At 43.3% G+C, this 9,246-nt stretch overlaps 1 protein-coding gene across 4 annotated transcripts in view; it reads left to right on the top strand.

Annotated features, from left to right (window-relative positions):
- The first annotated feature begins 5,917 nt into the window (after positions 1-5,917).
- znfx1 (zinc finger, NFX1-type containing 1) overlaps positions 5,918-9,246 on the top strand; it is a 43,456-nt gene continuing 40,127 nt past the window's right edge. Inside the window, exon 1 of one of the 4 annotated variants that reach the window (XM_055652426.1) lies at positions 5,918-6,282. The gene's annotated coding sequence lies outside the window, so the exon portion shown is untranslated. Of the gene's footprint in view, positions 6,283-6,331; positions 6,867-9,246 lie in introns of those variants that run through there. The other 3 variants (XM_055652428.1, XM_055652427.1, XM_055652429.1) reach the window with 3 other exon arrangements.

Below are 9,246 nucleotides of genomic sequence, written 5' to 3'. Positions count from 1 at the left end.
GTGCCTATTTGCAGTAGAGCCTCCTTGCTCCTATACTCAAATCCTCTCGCTATGAAGGCTTTCTTCACTGCCTGCGGAGAGGCCATTAGGACTGTAAACTCCTATCTCTCCAGGGACTAACTTTACTGTACCATTTTACTGTTGTGTGGTGTCTTTTTAAAATTGCTGTTTTTTTCCTTTTTCTTCCCACCCTCCCACAAATATGTAATATGTGATTCTGTTCCATTCTGGTTGTAGTTTGTTTGTTTTTTGCACGATTTGCGAGCATTGCCACTTTTCATTTCACTGCACATCTCGTATGTGTAGATGACGAATAAACTTGACTTGACTTGACTTGCTGTACATTCATGCTTACTTTCAATAACTGATGTACAAGGACATTCAGGTCTTGTTGCACTTCCCCTTTTCCTAATCTGACATTTCAATATAATAATCTGCCTTCTTGTTCTTGCCACCAAAGTGAATAGCGTCACATGTATCCACATTATACTGCATCTGCCATGCATCTGTCCGCTCACCCAACCTATCCAAGTCACTCTGCAGCCTCATAGCATCCTCCTCGCAGCTTACACTGCTAACCTCAGTTTTGTGTCATCTGCAAATGGAGACATTGGAGTCGTAGGTAGACACAAAATGCTGGAATAACCCAGCAAGTCAGGAGAGAAATAATAGGTGACATTTCGGGCCGTGACTTTTTTTCAGACTGATAGTCAGGGGTAAGGGAAACAAGAGAGAGAGATATCTCGTATAGAGAGAGATGCAGAACAAATGGATGAAAGATATGGAAAAAAAGTAACGATGATAGAGGAAACAGGCAATTGTTGGCTGTGGGTTAGATTTTAAAAAATGAGTTACTCACCAGGACGACAGTGAAACTCGTACAATGACTAGGTTGGGGAGGGACAGAGAGCGAGAGAGATAGAGAGAGATATAGAGGATACAAAAGTTACTTGACGTAGAGAAATTAATATTCATCTCCAGGGGTGCTGTCTGTCCAGCTGAGTTATCCCAGCTTTTTGTGTCTATTTTCCATGTAAACCTGCGTCTGCCTTTCCTTCTTGCACCAGTGTAGCAATAGAAAATAACAAAAATGTAAAATAAAAGCGATAAATGAAAATAAATAAACAGAATAAAAAATAGCAAAATATTGTTATTTTGTTTCCTGCACCAAAATAAATGGAGCATGTATATTATGCCAGCCAAGATGGCAATAGGTTTTAAAGCTGCTCCATGAGTTTTCCTGTTAGTGCATTGCCCGAGTTTCAAACAATGGCCACTTTTCACAAGGAACAGAAACGAAACTGCAGGCAGGAAGTACAGACAGTTGAAGCAAGGAGGCTGTAAATCAACTGTCGTTAAAGGCCAACCTACCTCTGCTTCAGTTTGAATGAGCTGTACTCTTAGTCACAGGATATGAGAAATGTTGGTAACTCACAGCATTTCATGACCTTAAATGTTAGCTGATTCTCTTTCGGCTGATGCTGCCCAAATTGCTGGAGGTTTTCAGCATTTTTTGTTTGTGTGTCCATTTAATGAGCTGCTGCCTGTCCCGCTGAGTTACTCCAGCATTGTGGGTCTATCTTTAGTGTTATCACGCTTTCCTCAATCGTTAAATGTTTATCTTTTCCTCTTTTAATACAATAATGGATTTTGATGCATTTATTTTTGCCTGGAAGGACAGCTAATCTACCCATACCTTTCTCCAAAATGCCTCCCTTCAGAAAATTCTCCAATAGAAACGTTCTTAGCAAGATTTAGCCCAGGCTTTGGTTTTAAAGTCTTAAAGGAAGATAACAGCATACACACGTTCCAAAAAAAACTGATAACAGCAGGAGCTAATTCAAACAAATGCTTGTGAGGCAAGGGACACCTTTTGTACAAAATACAAAATTCATTCTATTTATGTATCTTTGAGGTCCCAGAGGAAACTTTTCTTGAAATATTTGACCATACTCCCACAGAATGTATCATTGTGCTGACACTGCAACATACGTGGATATAGATGCGGCAACACGAGAGCTAGAGCGTGGATTGCAGTTATGACAACAGAGATGTCTAAATCTACCAGAGATATCAAGGCATAGATATGACACAAAAATGTGTTCAGTTCCTGAAAGTTGCCATGGAGATGTGCATTCTCTGTCTAAAAATGTGCGATAGGGCCAAGAACTTTGGCCTTCCCGATATTTAGATAGAGGAATTTTAGCCTTAATCCTGAGCAAAATTTTCAAAAGTATAAACATTTAAAGACAGGACAGGGGTAAGATTAACTGGATGCCAAGCTTGTACATATGGAAAGTGATATTGTATTTAAGGATGATGTTTACTAAGGCATAGCATGTTTATGAGAAATAGGATGATATGTCCTTGGGCAACATTATGTTGGATCCATCAGGTGAGTCTATGCTGATAATTCCCTCGCTGAGAAAGTAAGAATTAAAGGGTGCTCTTTTGAAAAGGAGGCGAGGAGGAACTTCTTTAGTCAGAGGGTAGTTCATCTGTGGTACTCATTGCCACGGAGGGCTGTGGAGGCCAAGGCAGTGGATATTTTTAAGGCAGCGATAGACAAATTCTTGATTAGAACGGATGTCAAGGGTTATAGCGAGAAGGCAGGAAAATGGGATTAAGTGGCAGAGATCAGGCATGAATAAATGGCGGAGTAGACTCGATGGGCTGACTGGTCTAATTCTACTCCTAGAACTTTGGAACTTGTAATTATTAAATCAGCCAAATGCAAATCCCTTCCCCATCTCCTCCACCACAACGGGATGACAGAAATGGAATTTAATACTGAAATATTAGGAATTGCATTTTGGGAAGTAACATAGGAAAGACCTACACAGAGAATGATAGGGCTCTAGGGAGTGTTGTAGAGCAGAGGGATCTATGATTGCAGTTGCATGGTTCCTTGACGGGTCGAATAGATAAGGTGGTCAAAAATGTGCTTTTGGTCAAAAATGTGCTTTCAGAATATTGAGTATTGAAGTTGGGAGGTCATGTTGCAGTTAGATAAGAGATTGGTGAGGCCGCATTTAGAGTATTTTATTCATTTCTGGGCACCCTGTTATAGGAGAGATGTCAAGCTGGAAGTGGTAGAGAGAAGAACTAAGAGGATGTTGCCAGGACTAGAGGGTATGAGGTGCAGGGAGAGGTTGAGTTGGCTGGGACTCTATTCCTTGGAGTAGTATCTTTGCTTGGAGCCCTGCACACAGACTGCGTATCCAGCCCCCCCCCCCCCCCCCCCGGTGTAACACTCACAGACTCTGCTACTAGAAGGCAGACTATTAAATCAATCCGGATTTTAACACTGTCACTACACAGACTGCTAACCAGAAGACAAGTTATTGAGTCAGGGTGGAGTTCCAGTACACGGAACTCCGTTACCGGAATCCCACTGCAGGGATACCAGCAGAGAGGGGTAAACAAACACACGAGGAATCATCTCACTGGGGAGCGCGAGGTAACTCACAGAGCATCTATGATCTTTGTCACAGAGAGCGGGGAGAGAATGGGAGGGAGGAAGGAAGAGGGAGCAGGGAGAGAAGGAGGGAGAGAGAGAGATAGGGAAGGGGAGAGAGGGGAGCAAGCCGACAGGAGGAGAGGGAAAGAGGGGAAGGAGAGGGCGGGGAGAGAGGGAGGGAAGATGAGAGAGGAGGGAGCGAGGAAGGGGAGAAAGGGCGGAAAGGAGAGAGGGCGACAGAGATGGGCAAAGATTATAGAGGAGCTATAAGATCTTTGGAGATGGGGAGGGAGACGGGAGATGGCGGGAAGAACGGACAATAGGAAGAGGCGAATGTGGACACTGCGAGTCAGAGGGGATTGGAGTGAGGTCATGGAAGGAAAGAGTGGGGAGGAGAAGGGTGGAAGAGCTAGGGAAAGGACGGGGTCAGAACGAGAGACAGCAACAGAGAGGGCAGAGGGAGAGATCGGGGAAGGAGAGAGAGAGAACAGTGGGGCCGAGTGGGTCAGAACACGAGGCCATGAGAGGAGAGAGGGGGCGGGTGGGTCGGGGAGAGCTGGGCAGACAGAGAGACTGGAATGAAACGGGGCGAGATAAAGTAGCGAGCGAGCGAGAAAGAGAGAGGGGACGGTGTGGGATACACTAGTGCGAGAGGAGGAACCAAAAAAATAACGAGTTGTGTGTTATTTGGTAAAATAATAGCAATATGACGACGCCATGACCAAAGCAAAGATACTAGAGCGGAGACGGAAGCCGGTTACGGAAATGGCGCTAAAGATTACCCATGATATACTACGGCTTCGTCGAGTGGACTATCTTGCTCCGCTCTATGATCTTTGGATGTAATTGACAAAAGCTAGCAGTGAAATGGAGAAAGAAAAGGTGTCAGATAAACAAAGTAAAGGAAGAGTAAAATGTAAAACAGTAGAGAGGGATATGGGTGGAAGGGAACAGGTTGATGGGAGAGAGGGGGGATAAAAGGGAAATGTGGAACCCTGAGATGAGAAATGAAATATTCCAGTTGCCTTCTTAAACGGTTGTTTCACCTGCATATTTGCTTTCAGAGAATGGCGCACAGGGGCACCGAGATCGTTTTGTGCATCAACATTTCCAAACCCATTATCATTTAAATAATTCTCTGATTTGCCTAATAAGCAGATAACTTCACATTTAACCACATTATACTGCATCTGCCAGGTATTTAACAATTCACTCAAACCATCCAATTCAGTTCAAAGCCTCTCTGCATCCTTTCCACAACTGACAAACACATCTAGTTTTGTTCAGTTTCGAGATACAATATGGAAATAGGCCCTTCAGCCCACTGAGTCCACTTTGAGCCTTTCACACTGGTTCTATGTTATACCACTTTCCTACCAATTGCTGCACTCTAGAGGCAATTTACAGAGGCCAATTAATTTACATACCTGGGAGGTGGTAGGAAACAGGAGCACCTGTAGGAAAGCCACGTGTCATAGAAATAATCTGCAAAATTCCACGCAGACATCACCCAAGGTCAAAATCGAACCCGTGTCTCTAGTGAGGAGGGCAGCAACTCTACCAGCTGCGCTACTCTGCACTTTGTGTTTAAAACTTACAAACACTGCAATTGCTTCCCTCGCCCAAATTATTGACCTATATTGTGAATAGTGGGGACACGAGCCTTGGTTCCTGTAGTAGCCCACATCACTGCCTGTCTCTCGAAGAAAGTTCCATTTATATCTACTCTCCTGGCTATCCAATTTTTAATCCATGCACGTATACCACCCCCAGTCCCATGGTTTGATTTTGCATTGTAATCTCTAAGTGTAGTACTATATCAAAACATTCTGATAATTCGTATACACCATATCCATTGGTTCTCCTTTATCTTGTCTCCTGGTTACATCCTCGGAAAAGGTCCTGCAGGTTTGAGAAACAGTTTCCCTTCTTAAAGCCAATATATTCATTTCCTGGGCCTGGTTGCTGGTCATTAAATCATTACTGTTTATGTTTCCAATTATGGGAAAACGACTGCTGCATGTCCTACATCGCAACGGGAATTTAACTTCAAAAACAATTTAAGGTGGACAAAAATGCTGGAGAAGCTCAGCGGGTGAGGCAGCATCTATGGAGCAAAGGAATTCGGGTCGAGACCCTTCTGCAGAAACAATTTCATCCTTTGGGATGTGTTGCATGATAGGCTCCGTATAAATGACAGTACATACTATCCCTTTAAATAATCAGAGGGTATAAAAATGTTTGTTTGGATGCATATTTTGTAATCATAAATGCCACGCAATGTCAATGCAGATCTTGTACTGATGTTACAAAAACATACACAATGTATATCCAAGGATTTACATGCTTATTTGCAATTAAAATATTTATTTTAAATATGCTGACGCCACTCTTCGTTGACTTTAATTGACAGCAACTCTTTTAAGGCGATCCTGCATTTTCCTTTACCAAGATGAAGATTACGGCTGCCGTCAGCCTCTGCAGAGAGGGGATCCGCCTTTAGCAAGACGGCCGCCCTGTGATTTCAGCCGATCACGCGATTGTTTTTAAACCTCATCACAACCCTGTTTCTTCGAGCCAGGAACCAAATCGAGGAATGAAAACCGAAAGTGACGAGGGTAGAGGTGGGGGGTGGTGTTGGTGAACGAGTGTCGCTTTATAAAGGAGGGCGAGCCTGCAGATGATCAGACGCAATCCGGCGCACAGGCAGGCGGTAGACGGAGAGATCTGTTTTGTCTTCACTGACATTTTGATTGTTTTGGTTTATTGCTGTCGCCATCGCCAGGCGGGGGAAGGAGTGAGGAGGGCAGTAACAACGCAAGGTGAGACCTACAACAGTACAGTAACCATCAGACCGGTGGAGACTGTAGCACGGAGGGGCACGGCTGGAATTTTGGTGAACATAACGTTAGTAACAATGTAGCGACTGCAGGAGGAATAGATACATTCCTCCTTCCATCGGCCGCCGCCAGATCTCGAGTCCAGACACAGATTATTCATCTCAGCCCCGTCTACTGTGAACAAAGTCCCTGCAGGAAGTAAACTGCGCAAACACAATCAGGAAGTATTTTTTTGTTGTTTAAGTGCAGTGAAAGGCTGTTTAACACCAGGCAAATTTCTGCAAAGATCCCACCCCCCCCATCTCCCCACCTCTCCTCCACAAAGGAGGTGGCCGCTTTGTGTTATAATCTGTTATACGTGATGGCCTGATTCAGGAGTCGGCCCGGCTTGTTATGTGCCTTCTGTGGATAGTTCATGTCCGCTGAAGCTGATGTCACAAAGTGGGTGGAGATTGGTGACCCATTTCTATTTCTCAAGTGCTTCGGTATTTTAATCTAATTTTCCGAAATGCTGTCTTGAGCAAAAACGAACATTGTGTTGACTTGATTCAGCAAACGGGAAGGAGGTATGTATGGCTGGAGACCGGGGGAATGTACGAAAATTCTTCTTGTCATCAAATATTTTTAAATTAAAGAGGCCTGAGAAAAAATAACAGTACCCATATATGTGTTACAGTTTTAAACAAGGGGAGCATCTTCACATAATCATCTGTCATTTAGCGCCTCCCTGTTGATATTCAATGTTGGTCTTTGTCCTAACTTTCTGAATAAATTGGCTGTAAACTGCCTGAACCGATGCCGCCCTTACGTGAGTCCGGAAATGTAAGCCTGCTTACTGTACCGGGGGTGTGAATTTACCGGTAATTCCGCGTTTGCTTTCGAAATTCGACTGATTTAAACAACCATTTCCCAGCATTTATGACTCAGTGAATTTGCTTTGATGACAATATAACTTGAAACAAGCGACCAGTTGAAAGTCATGCAGTTTGTTTACTGTCATTGCTGCATGATGGGTGGAGACCAATCTTAAAGCTGCAGCGATGCATTGGCTGGTATATTTTCTTTGACTTCAGTTGGAGGTAGTTTACCTGTTGGGAATAGGTGGATAATGTTGTTCTATGCAGCTAATCCATAACCGCCGTTGTCACTTTGGTCAAATCAAATATTTTGGCCCAGGTCTGCATTGAGACCGATGTGACAATTATGTCATTGCATCGAGCCTATCACGTTACCTTGGAAGTTTTGTTTTCTCGCTCGCCAAATAATATCCCAGTGGGATACAGCTTCCTATCAAAACTATGAATATGTGATATGAGAGCTAGCGCCATTTTCTGAAGCCTTGTAAAGCAATAACCCGGAGATGTATCCGAGTCGATTGTTGTGACCTTTATATTTTTCTTTATCTTTTGTTCCCACTGTCAAGGTCGAATTGCCCCTGTCGACATTACGTGTTAGGAATTCTGTTTCATATTTGAAGTGGACTGACCGCCTTCCAGGGAACTCAGTAAATCCAATGTTTAAATCCATTTTAATTTAAGCTTAACAGTGCAGTGATGCAAAAGTTTTCAGTTTGTCGGTACATTGGTTTGACCCCGCCTTTCTGCTGGGCTCGCAAATTTTATTGTGCAGCTGAAGGGAAGTGCTGAAAATAGGACTGATATTTCACTGGCGCTTCAGAGCACAACCTGGTACCGACCATCAGCAGATCTAACGAGCTGCAAGAAAGCTGGCTACACCGCCCTCTGGTGCTGCTGCTGACCCCGACTGGTAATAGAGTCTGGTGGGGAAATTACAGTGCCTCCATAATGTTTGGGACATTTGCCCCATTACCGGGAACTTCCGTACGATCCCGAGTGGTGTTATTTGTAACATAGTTGTTTGTAATTTAATGTCGGAATAGTATGGTGGGTGTGTCACCACGGCTTTTGTTTGTTTTCGTATCGTGCTGGTATTTAAATAAATAAATCATTGATAAATTAAAAAAATAATGTTTGGGACAGACCCATCATTTATTTATTTGCCTCTGTACTCCACAATTTGAGATTTGTAATAGAAAAAAAAAATCACATGTGGTTAAAATGCACATTGTCGGATTTTATTAAAGGCCATTTTTCTACATTTTGGTTTCACCATGTAGAAATTACAGTAGTGTTTATACATGGTCCCCCAATTTCAGGGCACCACAATGTTTGGGACACAGCAGGTTTAGTATTTTGGCGCATATCCTTTGCGTGCAATGAAGCCTTCGATTCATGGACATCACCAGTTGCTGGGTGTCTTCTCTGGTGATGCTCTGCCAGGTCTGTATTACAGCCATCTTTAGCTTATGCTTGTTATGGGGGCTAGTCTCTTTCAGTTTTCTCTTCAGCATATAAAAGGCATGCTCAATTTGGGTTCAGATCGGGTGATTGACTTGGCCACTCAAGAATTGACAATTTTTTAGCTTTGAAAAATTCCTTTGTTGCTTTAGCAGTATGTTTGTGATCATTGTCGCTGTAGAATGAACAGGCGGCCAATGAGTTTTGAGGCATTTATTTGAACTTGAGCAGATGGGATGTGTCTATACACTTCAAAAGTCATTATGCTACTACCATCAGCAGTTTTTTATCATCAATGAAGATAAGTGAGCCAGTACCTTCAGCAGCCTTATGCCCAGGCCATAACACCCCCACCACTGTGTTCCATAAATGAGGTGGTATGCTTTGGATCTTGGGCAGTTCCTTCACTCCTCCATACTTTGCTCTTGCTGTCAGTCACTCTGATATGTTAATCTTCATCTCATCTGTCCACAAGATCTTTTTTCCAGAACTGTGGTTACTCTTTTAAGTACTTCTTTGCAAACTGTAACCTGGCCATCCTATTTTTGCAGCTAACCAGTGGTTTGCATCTTGCAGTGTAGCCTCTGTATTTCTGTTCATGAAGTCTTCCCGGACCGTGGTCATTGAC

This window comes from Leucoraja erinacea, chromosome 21 (assembly GCF_028641065.1).
Source record: "Leucoraja erinacea ecotype New England chromosome 21, Leri_hhj_1, whole genome shotgun sequence".
NCBI classification, from domain to species: domain Eukaryota; kingdom Metazoa; phylum Chordata; class Chondrichthyes; order Rajiformes; family Rajidae; genus Leucoraja; species Leucoraja erinaceus.
This window is presented reverse-complemented; position numbering and strand designations above follow the sequence as displayed.